Raw genomic sequence first — 16,941 nt, forward strand, 5'->3', positions numbered from 1 at the left:
CTGGTGACGGAGAGCGAGTCCTGCTGAGGCGGAAGTGAGGATGGCGGAGAACGAGGGCGACCTTCCAGGCTTCTGAGCTGCCCCGAGCGCCCTGCACGAAGGGCCGTGGACGCCGGGACAGCGGCGTGTCCTCCACCCACGACGAGGACGCGCGTGTCCCCGCGGCTGCATCCTCCAGATGTGATGGCTGCGTGGAGTCTGGCGCCGGGGACTAACCCCGGGGGTGCAGCCTCTGATCCGCGCTGAGCCCGCGGACCCAGCCTGTGGGGAAGCCGCTGGGGGCAGTGACCACGCCAGCTGACCAGGGGTCTGGTAAGAGGCCCCCATCCTAGACGGAGGCTGGAATGCGAACTGTGGGCCCCTCCTGACCATCTCCCCACTTCCAACACCAACGCCAGGCTCTCATTCAGGGCTCTTGATTGTGTGCAACAGAGGATTGTTAGAGTGATCGCTCACGGAGCCTCTGGGAGGATGGGGACAACGGGCTGGAGCCCCGCTGAGGGCGCTTCTATTAGCTGTTGTCCAAATCCATCGTCATCAGAGCGTAGGTCCCCCCTCCTAGGTCAGAGTCTGCGTGGGTGCGTCTGATCCACGGAACTGTGCCCTGGCTGCAGTGGGGAGGCTGCAAATGGCCATATCTGGCATTTTCTGCTTTTAAATCGGGAAGCTGGTGTTATCTCCCCCAGGATCATAAAGTGAGGGAAGCCCTCAAACACAGGATAGGGGTTCAGTGGCTGAGAAACCAAGAAGGATGACAGATGTCTAGTAGGAGGCCCTATACTTGAAGTTTTATAAGAGGAAACACTGGAGACCACATGTGTCAGCAACCTTTGGAATTTCAGCTCTAATTGTTTATGTTATTGTTGATGCACCTGGAAAGCATGTGCTGGACTTGGCAGTCTTCAGCGAGGTGGACACCACCCATCACCACCTGCCTTTTAGGGCCCTTGCTAAGGGCTCCACCACTGTTTACATTGAGAAGACCTGGTGCCTAAGCAGAGCGGAGCTGACTGGATGGCAGTGAATAGGAAGGGTGATGGGAGACATTGATGTTGGGCCACTGAAGCTGAGAGTTGGACCAGCAAATGGTGGTCCAGAGCAACCCAAATATCCATCATCTGATGAATGTATAAACACAGTGTGATCCGTATTTCTGTACGTTGTATGTACTTCAGCCAAAAACATATGAAGGACACGTGCTACACCATGGATGCACCTTTAAGACCTTCTGCTAAGTGAAAGCGTCTAGTCAAAGAAGACCACTTATTATATGATTCCTTTTACATGAAATGTCAAATATGGGCAAATCCGTACAGACAAGAAGTCAATTTGTGGTTATTTAAGGTTGGAGGCGGGAGTAGGAAGTGCAACGGTAATACTAAATTATTTCTATTTGGTTCTTTTTACAATTTTTTTCTCCTTATTGATATTCTCTCTGAATTGAGATCATTCTCTTTATTTTCCTTGGTTCTTTGTCCCTACTTTCCATTAGCCCTTTGAGCATATATTAGAGAGTTATTTTGAAGTCCTTGTCTTATGATTCCAGTGCTTGGGCTTCCTCAGAAAAAATTTCTGTCAATTTCCACTCTATTTCATCTGAACCAGCTATACTTTCCTGTAGCTTCATATCGTTTGTAATTTTGTAGTGGTAACTGGACATTTTGCGTATTACAATGTGGTTGTTGTGAGAGTCAGATTCTCCTAGCTCTCCAGATTTTGCTGTTGTGGCTTTTTATGAGCTGCAGTCATCCTTTTGTTTAGTGACTTTTCAAACGATTTTTGCAAAGACTATGTTTTTTGATGTATGTGGTCACTGAAATCTGTTTTCAGTTATCTTAACAATCAGCAAGTGACCTGACAGAGACAGAGATTTCTTTAAATGCAAGGATCCAAAAGAACACATTTTGGGCCAGCCTCGTGGCTTAGGGGTTAAGTGCGCGTGCTCCGCTGCTGGCGGCGCGGGTTCGGATTCCCGGCACGCACCAATGCACAGCTTCTCTGGCCATGCTGAGGCCGTGTCCCACATACAACAACTAGAAGGATGTGCAACTATGACATACAACTATCTACTGGGGCTTTGGGGGAGAAATAAATAAATAAATAAATAAAAGAACACATTTTAAAAAAAGATAAAATTAAAATCTCCAGCCTTTACAGTAGGTACCCCTGCATTTCTTCCTTAGACTTCACTCCCTACCTGCATGGAGCCCACAAATCTGCCAGAGGTGCAATCCCAGGTCTTCTCAGTTCTCTGAGCACCCATCCAATCCTGGGCGTGTACATTACACTCCAGCTTCTCTGGTAGATGCAGTGGCCTTTCTAAGCTTTCATTCCCCAAAAAACTTTCTCCTCAGATGCCTCCTTTCCAGCTATTTATGTCTCTCTCCTGTCCTGGACATCATCCCTTGCGCAGGCATCTACCAGTAGCATAGACCTTTAAATGTTTCATCAGACAATGACACCACCAGGAAAGTCCCTCCAGCCTGAGGGGGAGAAATACGTGTCACCTTCTGCGCTGTTCCCTCAGGGGCCCGAAAGACAGATCACTACCACCCCGTCACATAATCACCCTGTTTTAAGAAGCAGGTTAGTATTTGTCTCCTGGCATGAGGGAGCCATGCAAGGAATCTTTCCTCCCATCCTCACGACCTCTGCTGTACCAGAGATGGCAGCGGGTAGGCATTAACCAAAAACACCACAGTGCTTTCTTACCCAAATTCAGCCATGTTTCCTTCATTAATCACTCTTCTGGATGCTGTAAGTTTTATATTATATTTCCGAGTTCTGAAACACATGATTCTGTCAGTATTGTCCAACTGAACGGTTGCTTCAGTGGAGAGACTTGGTCTATGTGTACGTTAATTTGCCGTTTTTGTTAACAGAACTCGGGAAATGCTTTGATATGTCACCTTTGTCCTTTTTCTCCTTCATGTTTCTTTTGTTTGGTGGTTGCTTCTCAAAAATTATTTCATTTTGTAAATTTTCTCTTCCATATGAATTTAAGAATCACCATCATGATTTCAAAAAACATTATGATTTTTAAGTTTATTACATTGAATCAAGTACTTTTGAGGAAAACAACTCCTCCTTTATTGTTGGTGAAAACAACTCCTCTGATATTGTTACCATTCATATCTGCCTGAGCCAGCTCCCAACCTCAACTTGAGGGTAGAGGATGTAGTCGGTTGAATAACATCTCCCAAAGATTCAAGTTCACCCGGAACCTCAGAATGTGACCTTATTTGGAAACAGGTCTTTGCAGATGTGATTAAAGATCCGCAGATGAACTCATCCTGGATTTAGGGTGGGCCCTCAATTCAATGACTGGTGTCCTTATAAGAGGAGAGGACCCAGAGACAAGGAGGGAAGAAGATCACATGAAAGACGTAGGCAGAGATTGGAGATCTGCTGCCACAAGACAGGGAAGCAGGTACCACCAGGAGCTGGAAGAGGTGAGGGAGGATTCTCTGCTGCTGATAAACTCTGAAGCAATTGTAGGGCTCCCCTTTGTTCTCATTCAAACCATCAAAACCTAATAGTACCTTGTCCTAAAAATTCTGATTATCACCTGGCTTACATCATTTAAATTTGGGTTTAGTCACATTGAATCTGAGGTCAAATAGTAAACTCAAAAGCTTCTCTAGTAAGCAGAGAATCAGATGAGAAATAAGGACTATAGATAGATACAATTCAAAGTCACTAATAGTTTCATAAAACACATGCAATTTGTTATAATATTAACGACATGATAAAAATCTCTAATTCTATCATTTATAATTACAACAAGTAGGCACATGGCTATTTAAATGTTCATTTTAATTAACTGAAATTATATAAAATTAAAATTTCAGTTCCTCAGTCACCTTTGCTTTATTTCAAGTACTCAGTAGCCACATGTGACAGTGCAGATATAAAACTCTTCTATCACTGCAGAAAGTTTGATTGGACAGAGATAAGCTACTGCACACTAGGTCAATCCTTTGGTATAAAATACATGCTAACACTGGAATAAAGAGAAGATTTTGTACATTTTTAGTACTCATGTACAGCTAATTGTAATTCTTATTTTCTTAATTTCCTTTCAGATCAAACTTCTTCCTTTTATTAATGTAATTCAGGATTTAGTCATTTACAACTGGGAATACTGTAGTAGTTGCATCAAATGGCAGTAATCATATTATAATCTACCTCAAGCACTAAAACAAGAATAGTCTTCTCTGAGGGAATTTAGACTGTAACTTCACTCTTCTCCAATGGCCCCATTCCTTTACATAAACTTGTCAGCATAGTATTTATTGCCTTCTAACATCATTTTTCCTGGGTATAAAAATTACTCTTGACTTATTGTCTAACCCTGTCAAAATATCTCACCATCATAAAAGTCACATTACCAGGACTTTAACATACATAAAATTTAAGATTATCAGCATTTTGAATGATCTCAAAAAAGAAAAATTCATTCTGGGGGCCAGCCCCGTGGGGTAGCAGTTAAGTGCTCACGCTCCGCTGCTGGCGGCCCGGGTTCGGATCCCGGGCGCACACCGACACACTGCTTATCAGGCCATGCTGTGGTGGCGTCCCACATAAAGTGGAGGAAGATCGGCATGGATGTTGCCTCAGGGCCAGCCTTCCTCAGCAAAAAGAGGAAGACTGGCATGGATGTTAGCTCAGGGCTGATCTTTCTCACCAAAAAAAAAAAAAAATTGATTCTGATATTGAGCTTGATGTAGAAATCAACCATTTGTCTTATGATCAAACTTCTCTGTCTCCTACCTTTGAAGTGGTGCAGACTGTATCTCTCTGTATTTACCGTATCCACCTGATGCTACAAATATTTAAGGCTAAGGTCTCTTTCTTGATTATAAGCTTCAGAGAAGAATCTCAAATTTTAGTATGTGATGGTATCTACCACACAGTACTTGCTCAATCATCTAAATTTAATAACTATCTGAGGACACAGAACTGTAGTTCTGAAAGCAGCAACAACAGAGATGTGAAATAGCTAACAGAAGGTTTTCATTAAGAAAAGAGCCCCCTACTATTTTTGTGCCTTATGCCTCAGCTCTGAGAGATACTGTAGACATTAGATCCCAAAAGCCAGTAGCGCGTAATTACCCAGAACTTTTCACGTCTGTGTATTTTAATCCCAAAGATAACTTAGATCTCACTTAATCTATCCACACCAAGGAAGCTTTTGAACGCAGTTTAACATTTACTTAAAGCTGACTTTTGACTAAGCAGTCACCTCATATCACAGGGACAGATAATATACTCTTAATTATGAAAAGCAATTTTCTCAGTCATTCATACATAAGAACTTGATTCTGGTACAAGAGATTCCTAGAGTACCTCCTTAAAATCTGTGGTTCTGACCAGTCCATTCACATGGACTGTATTACACTCCCAGGGGTATCCCTCAATACAGGTAGCATTTATTCAGCTATGCTTCCTTTTTTCTCCTTCCTCCACCTGGGACTAAACCACACAACAACTTCAGCAGAACACTGAATAAACCTCAGGGTAAAGAACTGCAAAGCTAGGATGTCCAACACATTCTCTTTATTAGGGAACTTGCACATCTTTGTTGGGGACTATGACCTCTGTAAAAAACCTTCCTCTCCATCATGCCTCTGGATACCATTTGTTCTTCCTTCTTTCCAAACTACATCATTGCTCATCATTATCAAGAGGACAAAACTTAAAGAGCTCTGTGAAAACCTGCCATACAGCCCACTACTTTAGTCCAATAATTTGCCCAATTCTATTTTCTTTCACCTCACTTGCATACCTACATGCCCCATGAATTTGAATATACTCACTTCCTTGACTGTGTATTTAAACCTGGCCATTCCATTATCATCTCTAGGTCATAATATCTTTCTCCAAGTTAATTTATAATTTTAAAACATGGCAAGATACTGAATGACTCCAGGTGAATAGCTTCATATATATGCATATGAATTTCATATGCATACAAATCTCCTGGGAATATTGTTAAAATGAAAATTTTGATTCCATAAATCTGGGACACACAGGGGAACTTTTAGATGACGGAATCGTTCTGACAGTACTGTGGCGGAGAATAAATGATTCTATGCATTTGTGAAAGCCCACAAAACCGTGTAGCACAGAGTATATGTAACACGGGCAAGTTTAAAAAAAATCAACCCATGTGACTGAGTATCCCAGGATGGAATGCAAACTGTGACAAATGACTCTAACATTATTATAAATTTATGATATCACCATACTGAAGGGGGTTGGGGGGCAGAAGCTAACTTGAGTAACTTTGGAAAACGGATGTTTTGACTAGAAACTGTAAGGCTAAATATAATAGGAACTGTACACTGTATGCAAACACTGTATTCTAGTTGGTAAATTTGTTTCTTCTGTGAGAATAGCCTAGAAATTCTGCAACTGCTTTACCCATATGCTGAGGGTGAAGAGTATGGATGGTAGGTAGAGGATGGTGGGAACCAGGTTTCTCTGTTGGAGATAGAAATTATAAAGGAGCAAGAAAGGAAGGTTAGGATGAATCCTGTAGTTCAGGATTATAGCTGGAGACATCAGTACAAACTCAAGTTTACCTTAATATGTATACAGATGGACAGATACAGAAAGAACTATAGATATGCCGATATACGTGGTTTACTATATATACATATGTTACTAGCTCTGTCTGCTTTGTCTGCTGAGAGGGCCTAGAAGTAGTGACACCTGAGTAGCAATGAGCATACCCAGCACCCCAATCTGCTTTCTAATACCCTTTTCTCCAATAAAAGGAACCAGAGCTCTTTGGAGAAATGAGTGACTCTAGGGCAAAAGAATGGGAATGTGTAAAAAGGACACAGAAGCCAACTCGACAGAAAGCTCACAATGGGCAAGGCTAGAACAATTTGAGCAACAAAATAAATTCATTGGATTATAGCCCAAAGTATAAAATACATATACATAAGTCCATGCTTATATAAATGAATGAGTGACTAAACGGGGGAGAAACGACTTCTCTACAGAAGAATTCCATTATAATATATGTAGACACTCCCTCCCAGCAGGAGATGGAACTTAATTCCCACTCCCTCCACCCCCTTGAGAGTGAGCCAGACACAGTCACTTGCTTCCAAAGAATACAGCACGGAAAGGGAAAAACAAACAGTAACTTTACAGTGGAGAAACCTGGCAAATACTACCTTGGCCAAGTGATGGACGTTATCATCAACAGTAATGTCACGTGGATATTATGCTCCCCATACGATGTGACTGGAAGAACCCTTCATCTCTGTGATATTCGTGCTAAAAACTGATAACCCTAGTTTATCCTAACAAAAATATCAGACTAATCCAAACTGGGGGACATTCTACAGGACACCTAGCCAGTACTGCTGATGACTGTTAAGGAAATCAAACAAAGGCTAAGAAACTCTCACAGAACAGAGGACACTGGAGAGAGCTGACAATTAAACATAACATGGTACCCTGGGTTGAATCCTGGAATAGAAAGAGAGCATTAATGGGAAAGTCAATGAAATCCAAGTGAAGTTTGAAATTTATTTTTTTTTTTGGTGAGAAAGATTAGCCCTGAGCTAACATCTGCTGCCAATCCTCCTCTTTTTGCTGAGGAAGACTGGCCCTGGGCTAACATCTGTGCCCATCTTCCTCCATTTTCTGTGGGACACTTGCCACAGCACGGCTTGATAAGTGGTGCATACATCTGCGCCCAGGATCCGAACCTGCGAACCCTGGGCCGCGGAAGGACAGCACGTGAACTTAACCACTACACCACCAGGCTGGCCCCAATAGCTTTTTTTTTTTAATTTTTTTTAATGGTTATAAATCTGGTTTCTCCTTCTAGAGAATGGGACTCATAATACTGTGAACATCACAGGAGTTTTGTGAGGATGAACTGTGATAAATTCACATAATGCACCATGTACTGTGCACCATGCCTGGCTCAGTCAGAGTTGAGAGCTCAATGATTATTGGTTGCATTATTGTTTCTAGAGCAATGAAATGTACCCAGCCTCTTGATGGCAGGGCCTATGACACCGTTCTTTGGGAGTTCCCAGAAAATAAAAACGATGTATAACAACATCAGTAACAAAAAAAGCGGCAAGGTGCTGAATGAACCGCTTCATATATATGCGTATGAATTTAATATGAATACGAATTACTGGAGAATCTTGTTAAAATGAAGATTCTGATTCAGAAGGTCTGGGCTAGGGGCCAAGGTTTTACATTTTGAACAAGCTCCCAAGTGACGCCAATGCTGCTGGTCCAAGGACCAAAATTGGGGCTGCAACTTTTCTATTTCTGCATGTTTTTAAATTTTCCTTAAAAAATACAAAAAAGTTTTCTCCATCTATTCTTTATCTCTTCACCACAAAAAATACTCTTATTTTTAAACCCAACTATATCATATGTAACCCACCAGTCGTCAAGATCTTAAATAAGCAACTATTTCAACAGTACAGTCTTCCCCGCTTATACGCAGTTTTGCCTTCCACAGTTTCAGGTACCTGCAGTCAACTGTGGTCTGAAAATATTAAATAGAAAATTCCCAACTTCGTAAGTTTTAAATTTCGTGCTGTTCTGAGTAGCATGATGAAATCTCGCTCCACCCCACCTGGGACGTGAATCATCCCTTTGTCCAGCGTATCCACGCTGCATAAGCTACCTGCCCATTAGTCACTTAGTAGCTATCTCAGTTATCAGATTGACTATCGCAGTATCACAGTGCTTGTGTTCTAACAACCATGGACATCATCTGCTTATGACATCCAACCATCAACATCATCACGGCTCAATGATCCTCTTCATGTATTGTCAGAAGGTCAATATTAACCTAGCGCTACATCACAATGCCTAGATCATTCACCTCACTTCATCTCAACATGTAGGCATTGTATCATCTCACATCCTCACAAGAGGAAGGGCGAGTACAGTACAATAAGGTATCTTGAGAGAGAGAGAGCACATTCACAGAACTATTTTTACAGTATATGGTTATAACTGGTCTATTTTATTATTGTTGTTGTTAATCTCTTACTGTGCCTAATTTATAAATTAGACTGTATCACAGGTATGAATGCATAGGAAAGATAATAGTATACACAGGGCTCTGTATTATCCGCAGTTTCAGGCATCCACTTGGGGTCTTGTAACACATCCCCCGTGGATAAGGGGAGGCTACTGTATAAAAAAGGGGTAACTACACATTAATGTTTGCCCCCACATGATCTCATACCTATGTAGATAAAACTAATGTCTTGCAAAGTCAAGTCATATACAATTCTTTTAGCCTTATCAGTTAAAAAAGCCTAAATACTTTACAGTAACCTAGATTAACCACAATCCTAGGAAATTGTGTGAAAATTTTAATTTGGTAAATTCTATTTGGAAACAGAGTATCCTATTACTAAGGCTCCTGCTTAACGATTTATTGAGTTTTCAAAGGATAAGAAGCGATCTTAGATTTAGTAGCATATACAGGATATTTGAGAGAAAAAAGAGGAAAAGATGAAGAAAGCACATGCTGAACTGAGAAATAGGGAATAACAAAAAATGAGATCTAAGAGAGTCATACTTTCCTGCAATTAATGACATCACAGAAAATTTTAAAAACCAGTTTCCTTAACTCAATGATTTCTAGCCATTCTGGCTTTGTGATTTCACACTTTCCCATCCTCCTTAAAATGTTTCTTAAACAAACTTTGGAAATTTAAAAAATGACATTTTTTAAAAAACTCTGAGATAACTGCAAAATAAGCTCAGCAAACACCATTTTAACTGGTATTGACTTTAAAAATTGTTCAAATTTATTTAGTGAAAGAAACTAACTGATTTTGATGGCAAGAAATCTTTCTGGTATGTGTATACATAAACACAATGTTTCCAAACACAGTATACCATAGTAGAATTCAACAGGACACTAACAGATCCATGGTGCAAACTGCGCCCTGTGTTCAAATTAACTCTGAATCGGTTTTCCTTAAATGTCACAGGTCATTGAGGCTCCAGGGCTTCTCAAAGCCTCTAAAAAGCCTTTTAAACTCCGAATTTCTAAAAAGGAGGTTTTCATTGAGAACATTTCCAGTGATCATATTCCCTATTCACTGCCTACCCACAACACTTTACAAGCTGAGATCCAAAGATTCTTGAACCATAAAATGATAATTAAAATATTTTCTATAAGCCAAGGAAATTGCAGTGTTACAGTCAACAAAGCTCCATTGCCAGCTAGAGATTAATTCTAAATGGTTGAGACCATTACAGCACATCACTAACCACCTGCCTCACCCTGTAAGAATTTTTCAAGAGCATAATATACAGAGACTAATTAAAGTGATTCAAATAAATTCTCAAATTTACATGGACAAACATTTTATTAAAAATTTAATCTACAGGCAAGCAGAGAAATTCTTCTGAGTATTAAGCATGTATCAATCATCCAAAAATGAGCAAAATATGATAATATATTTCTGGTCTTTACCCATAAATCTAGTCCTGGAGTAAATCATCATTCAAGATAATTTTAAAATAAAAAATATCTACCCAGGATTTGAAAAATTTGGTTGCAAATAACAACACATCCACACAGTGAGGAATTGATGCTCTGAAATCTTCCAATGGTATCTTCAGAAAGCTTAACTTCAGTTACATAATAAACTTTGTGCTGAGTTGAAACTGATGTACAGGTGCATCCTGACCCAGATTTCTTAGTAAATAAGTTTCAAAACTGTCCGTTATAGCACAGCCCAAGAGACATTTTCCTATGTATTCTTCTTCCCTTCAGTCAATGGTTATAGAGAGCTTTCTACACGGAAAAAATCAAAAAACCATTTTTTTAGTAGAAAGCTAATTATACCAACCAAAAATGCTAAATGACTTCTTAAGTCTATTTCATTTCATAAACTTCATTTTCATAAAGGAAAAAAGAAACGCTAAAGCAAAAATACATTTAAAAATTCTAGCCAATAAAAATCAAATTTTACTTTAAAAACGATTTACAGTGTATATTAATTTTAAAAGGAGAGCATATTTCTCCTCTCATCACTCTATATTAACATTCATAGTTACTGAAACTTTTGTTGTTTGCAAGAAAATCCCTATGTCTGTAAAGTTCACCTCCTCACTCTTTTAACTAACCAGGCACAATCTCCCTTCTCTGTACTGCCTTGTTATAAAAGCTTTGGGGAGGGGGTCTGAGGGTTAGTAACAATGACAGTAGAGCAAAGAAAAAGGATAGCATAACAGCAGTAAGGAAGAAAATGAAAGCAAAACAGAAGCAGGTCTTCCTCCTCCTGATAAACAAACACCAAGGCAGTTGAAAGAATTAGATAACTCGACAATCATACTTCTCAGAAGCACATACCTTGTATGGTAGAAATGGTGACTCAGAATAATTACAGAATATGCTTTGCAATTATTTTAAATGAGTATGCATTATAAAAGACTCCTGTAAGTAAATCCGCTTTCACAGGGTTTAACTTTTTTCAACTATACCATCTAATTTGACTTACTACTCACCTTTGCTTTAGATACGGCAGTAAAATACATAAAAGATTACTCGAACAGGTAAGCGGTCAGAATATAACAGCACGCGATCTCTCCGCATACTCAACAAGAGGATTTACTCTCAAGAGGCTTACTTCCTATTTTCCAGGTAGTTTTGTTCCTGTGTCTCCTCTAGGTATTTCTACCTATCAACCATTTCATTGCTCACTAATGAATAAGACAATGCGGGACAATGTGACTCTCCTATTCACTTACTATAGTCAATATACCTGTAGAGATCTGAATCAAAACTGAGATTCAAAAGTCTTCTAATTTACCTCTGAGCTCTGGTGATTCATAGTTTTAGATGACAGAGTTTGACTAGAATCACCAGAAACTCTGTTATCTAAAATTTTATTACACATTGTAAAAGTGATAGGATGAAACTTCAAAATCATTTAGTTCAACTCTTAATTACTTTACAGTTGAGAAATCATTCAGAGAACTAGTTAGATGGTGTCAACTCAGGTTTTGTAACTCCAGACCAACACTTGTTCTGCTAAATCATGCTGCTTTCTGTAACTACTCCTTCTTCTCTATGATGTTCTTGTTATCTAAACAGTGCACCTGTGAAAGCTGATAAACTCAAGTATTCCTAGAATGACCAGAAAATCCCAAGTCTCAGGTCAAATACATATACCACTGCTTCATTTTCTACCCCAACATTTTTTCTGAAACCCTCCTAACTGCCAAAACTTTCCTGTTTCTTGTCCATCACATTTCTCTATCACTATAATCAATGTTTTAATTATCTAGTACCCTATGTTACATAAAACATAATGCCAATCATAATAAGCAAATATTGAGTGCTCATTATATCAGGAACTACATTAAGACCTTTAGATGTAGCATCTCACTTAATCCTCAACTTCAAATAAGATAAATAATACCGTAATCCCCATTTCAAAACTGCAAAAATCAAAGCCTCAGAAGTTAATTTTTTCTTTCTCTCTCTCTTTTTTTTTTTTTTTTTTGCTGAGGAAGATTGGCCCTGAGCTAAGATGTGTTGCCAATCTTCCTCTTTTGGCTTGAGGAAGATTCACCCTGAGCTAACATCTGTGCCAGTCTTCCTCTATTTTGTACGTGGGTCGCCGCCACAGCATGGCCACCACCGAGTGATGTAGGTTGGTGCCCAGGAACTGAACCCGGGCCACTGAAGCAGAGCACACCAAACTTAACCACTAGGCCATGGGGCTGGCCCCAGAGGTTAAATAATTTGTCCTAATTCACAGAGCTAACCAGATGTAGAACCGGGATAAGTAACCAGGCAGTCTCACTCCAATGTCCATATTCCTGATCTCTACATACGATAAGTATATATAACTACATGGACTTTATTATTAATACGCAGATAACTCAAAATTTGGGGGCTACAGAAGAATTTAAAGAGTCTTTGTATTTGAAGAGGCTTCTTTCATATTAAAATAGCTTAATATGGCTTATTCCCATAAACTATATCTTCCTTAAAAAGACATGGCCCAAGTAAGAACTCTTAACTCACTCATATATAATTAAAACTCAAATTAAAGAAAATAGGAGGAAAAAAGAGTTGCAACAATACTTTAACAAATATCCAGATCAGCATTGTCCAAAAGAACTTTTTGTAGTGACAATAATGTTTTCTATCTACACCGTCCATCATGGTAGCCACTAGCCACATGGGACTATTCAGCATTTGAAATGTGTCTAGTGTGACTGAGTAACTGATTTTTGAATATTGTGTAATTTTAATTAATTTAAACAGCCACATGTGGCTAGTGGCTACTATATTGGACAGCACAGGTAGAAGATAAAATGCCAGAAAAAGATGAGGAAAGAAATTCTTATTGCCTTTATTTAGAGAGTGCACTAACAGTCAAATCAATTTAAATCTCTTTTCCTACTTGTTCTAGCTTCAGTTATTAACCCAAACAATATATACCTCCAAGGAGATTTAAGTAACCCAAACTTCTATGCTTAAATTCTTCTTTGTGTATCTCAAAGGAAAAAAATAATTAAAACCTGTATTATCAACAAAGCTCCTTATAGTAGAAACTTTTTACTGTTTGGATACCTAAGAGGAAGAATTTGAACCTGAAAACTGCCATCTACTAAGAAAACTAAAAAGAGTCACACAAGTTTTCCATTCTCTTCATAATAAATACTTGATAATAAAGTGCTTACCTTGATTCTCCACTACTGTTTCTAACACTTTCTTCATCACTGTGTCCATTCATTGTAAATATCAAGAAGTTTTAAAATAAAATATAAATCTTCCCAGTTTAAAAGATGAATATAAATACTGACTCCTCCTTGAATACCAAAAATTCACAGACGAATTTTCTTCAACATTCACAGGTTTCCTGGGACCCTTTTTGATTCACCTAAAGAAAACATATTAAGAAAATAAGAAAACTTCCTGTAGAGAAAAAGATAAGCCTATTTAGAACTTATACAAATCTACCTAGGCCAATCAGAAATACCTAGGCTTCCATTAACTACATTCCTGACTACTTACTAGAATTTATAGCACACCAGTGCTTATTTTTGACAGAAGAAATCAGAATATCTGCTGAGTGATAAAACTTTTAGACTAACTGCAGCTGTGTAGCGATACATATATACACATTATGGATAACTAGCTAACTAAAGAAAAACGGTAATATAAAACATATACATACATTCCAAGAATAGAAAACAGAGTCTTATTAGATACTTTGTCAAACCAAGTAAGGGGGGAAAAGGTTACCTTTAATCAAACACTAATTCATATCACCAAGAACTTCATACACTTGAATGAGGCAAAGTTTTGAAAATGCTCACATAAGAACAGAAGAATAAAAGGGTATCATAGAATCTTCGCAAAAACTGTACAGGTCAAAATAAATGTGTGCTTTCACAGGTAAGCCGACAGTGGAATGATACAATTTAAATAATATTTATCCAGGTTGGACTTGCGGAGATTCCATTAAAAAAAAAAAAAAGGTAACGGAATATACACTATGATTTTTTAAGTAACGGGTTTGGGGCAGAAATCACGGACCAAGACACAGCATTCCCACCTTTCAAGATTTCAGCACAACACTGGAGAGTCACCTACAAGCCATCCACGAATAAACAAAGGAGATCTCTGGCAGGGGAGGGAGAGGAAGAAGCGGGGGAAGGAGACGTCAGATCCCTCCCCAGCCAGAAAGGACCGAGATAGCCGACTGAGAGCAGAGCTGTCCTCCGACCTCAGCAAAGAGAATTCAGTCCTACGATGATTTCCATTCCACAAAACAAGAGGAGGAAAACAGGCTGTTGCCAACTTAATCATAGCAAACTCTACATCTAGATCGAGATTTTAATTCTCCAGAGACTAAGGTCCAGTAGACTCTTTGCAAGAACTGGTTATCCAAAAAGTAACTCTTCCACGCAACATTTATTCCTCATGTTAAAGATTAATTCCAACCCGTCAAAGAGCTTTACTGTTCAACAAGTCTTAAAAATCTAGGGACTCTAACAAACCGCCTCTTTCCCGAAAGTCTCTCTGCGTTGAGAAAGTTCACTCCTCTTTTCGTTCTTTCCTTTCCACCTTCCTTTCGCTCCTCAAAACGGCTTTCTCTGGACATTCTAACTTCCTTTTTCCCCCTCATCTGCCTTCCCCGAGTCAGTCCTCTTTCTGAGGCCCTGCTCACAGCCCTGAGTTCTGCAGCTCCAGGCGCACGCAGCTCTCTCCAGCCTTTCCCGCGTCTCAACAATGAAGTCAAACCTCCCCAACCCTCCTCCCCTGTGCCCGGTCCTCGAACAGCTGCTCTGCTCCTGCTGAGTTTCCGAAGCGGGGCTCGAAAGGAGGCTGGAAGCCTTCCTCCTCCCGCCTCCGTCCATCGCAGCTTCGCTCCAGTCAGTCTCCCGGCCGGACGCACACTCCCACCCCCGTCCCTCCCAGGGCCCCCCTCCCGGTCCCCGAGTCTCTCTTCCCGCCTCACACTTCCCGCCGCCCCGCTCCGCGCCCTCCCGGGCTCGCCTGGGCCGCCGCCCCTCCCCCTCGCCGCCGCCCCCCACGTGCCGGGAGGCCGGGTCGCGGCGGGGGCGACGCGCCGGCCAAGCGCTCGCCGCTCGTGCTCCGCGGCTCTGCCCTCGCGGCCCCGCCGCGCCCACGCCGAGGAGGCCCGGGCTCCGCCGCCCGCCGGCGCTAGGACGCGCTCCGCGGAGCCCCCCGCGCGCCACTCACGCGCCCCCCGCGCGCCCAGCCCGGCCGCCGCCGCCGCCGCCGCCGCCGCCGGCCCTCACAGAGCCGCCCCGGCCTTCGCCCGGCGCCCCCGCCCCCGCCCTCCGCCCGGCCGGCTCCCGGCCTCCCCGCCACATCCTGACCCGCCCGCCGCCCCCTTTCTTACCGGCGGCCGTGCAGGCTTCGCGGGGGCGGAGGGAGCCCACTCAGGTCTCCGCCGCCGGGTGAGTCCTCGGGCTCCGGGCGTCTCGGGGGAAGCAGGAGTCCGTGAGGGGGAGGGGGGAAGGGAAGCCCCGGCCAGCGGCTCCCACGCGCGGTCCCCTGAGAGCGGATCCAACGATCCATTCATGATGGAAGCACCAACGGCAAGGGCAGCCAGAACGAGAAGTAACGAGCCGAGCCGTCGTCGTCGTCGCCGCCGCAGCCACGCGCGCGCTCCCGCTCCCGCCGCTTATCGGCTCTCGGCAGCCGCCGGAACGCCGGGAGAGCAAGCGCAGCCGTCTCCGCCGCCGCCGAGGTCGCCGTCGCCTCCGCCTCCCGCGCGACGTAAGCCCCCTGCTCGCTCCTCTTCCCCACTGGGCGCGAGGAGGGCGGACTAGGGCGCAGGCGCGAGCACGCCGAACCGCTCCTGCCGGCGCGTGGGCAGTGGGAGGGGCTACGTTGTGGAGTCGTGGGGCGTAGGAAGAAAGCGATTGGTGCTGAGGTGGGGCGGAGAGCGAGTGCGCGCACGCGCGCCGATGGGAGCCGTACGCCGGCCGCGCGGAGGCCGCCGGACTCTGGCCACAGCCGCGGGCCGGTGATGCTTGCTCTGGTGCCCTTCCTCACCCGCCGCGAGTTGAATTCCGGGAAGTGGCAGCTAGAGGCTCGCTGCGTGCGGGTGTGGACGCTGCTGTCGCTCGGGACAGTTGCGCAAGGACTTTGCGGGGGAGAGACCGAGAGGAACCGGGGAAGCAGAGGCATGGCGAGATGCTGAAGACTGTGTTGGGGCTCGGGGAGCCGCAGAAGCGCCGCGCTGGATAAGCCCAGGGTACCGGGTCGTGCGTGGGGTCCGGTCGCCCGGCTTCGGCCCGCATCTCTCTCCGGCCCCCGGCCCCGTCGGAGCGCCTGTGGGGAGGGGTGGAGAGGGGCCCGCTGCGTCACACCAGGCAGCCTGGGACCCCAACTGTTGGGCAGCTGTGGTCACCTCCGGCCGCCTCCTA

At 42.9% G+C, this 16,941-nt stretch overlaps 1 long non-coding RNA gene across 1 annotated transcript in view; it reads right to left on the reverse strand.

The window, feature by feature from the left end:
* Positions 1 to 16,051, reverse strand: part of LOC131401972 (uncharacterized) — a 30,417-nt gene extending 14,366 nt beyond the window's left edge. The window contains exons 1-2 of the long non-coding RNA XR_009218157.1: positions 15,909 to 16,051; positions 13,717 to 13,916 (exon numbers count right to left, since the gene is read on the reverse strand). This is a non-coding gene — a long non-coding RNA (uncharacterized LOC131401972). The remainder of the gene's footprint in view (positions 1 to 13,716; positions 13,917 to 15,908) is intronic.
* Positions 16,052 to 16,941: the final 890 nt, after the last annotated feature.

This window comes from Diceros bicornis (genome assembly GCF_020826845.1).
Source record: "Diceros bicornis minor isolate mBicDic1 chromosome 3 unlocalized genomic scaffold, mDicBic1.mat.cur SUPER_3_unloc_1, whole genome shotgun sequence".
NCBI lineage: Eukaryota > Metazoa > Chordata > Mammalia > Perissodactyla > Rhinocerotidae > Diceros > Diceros bicornis.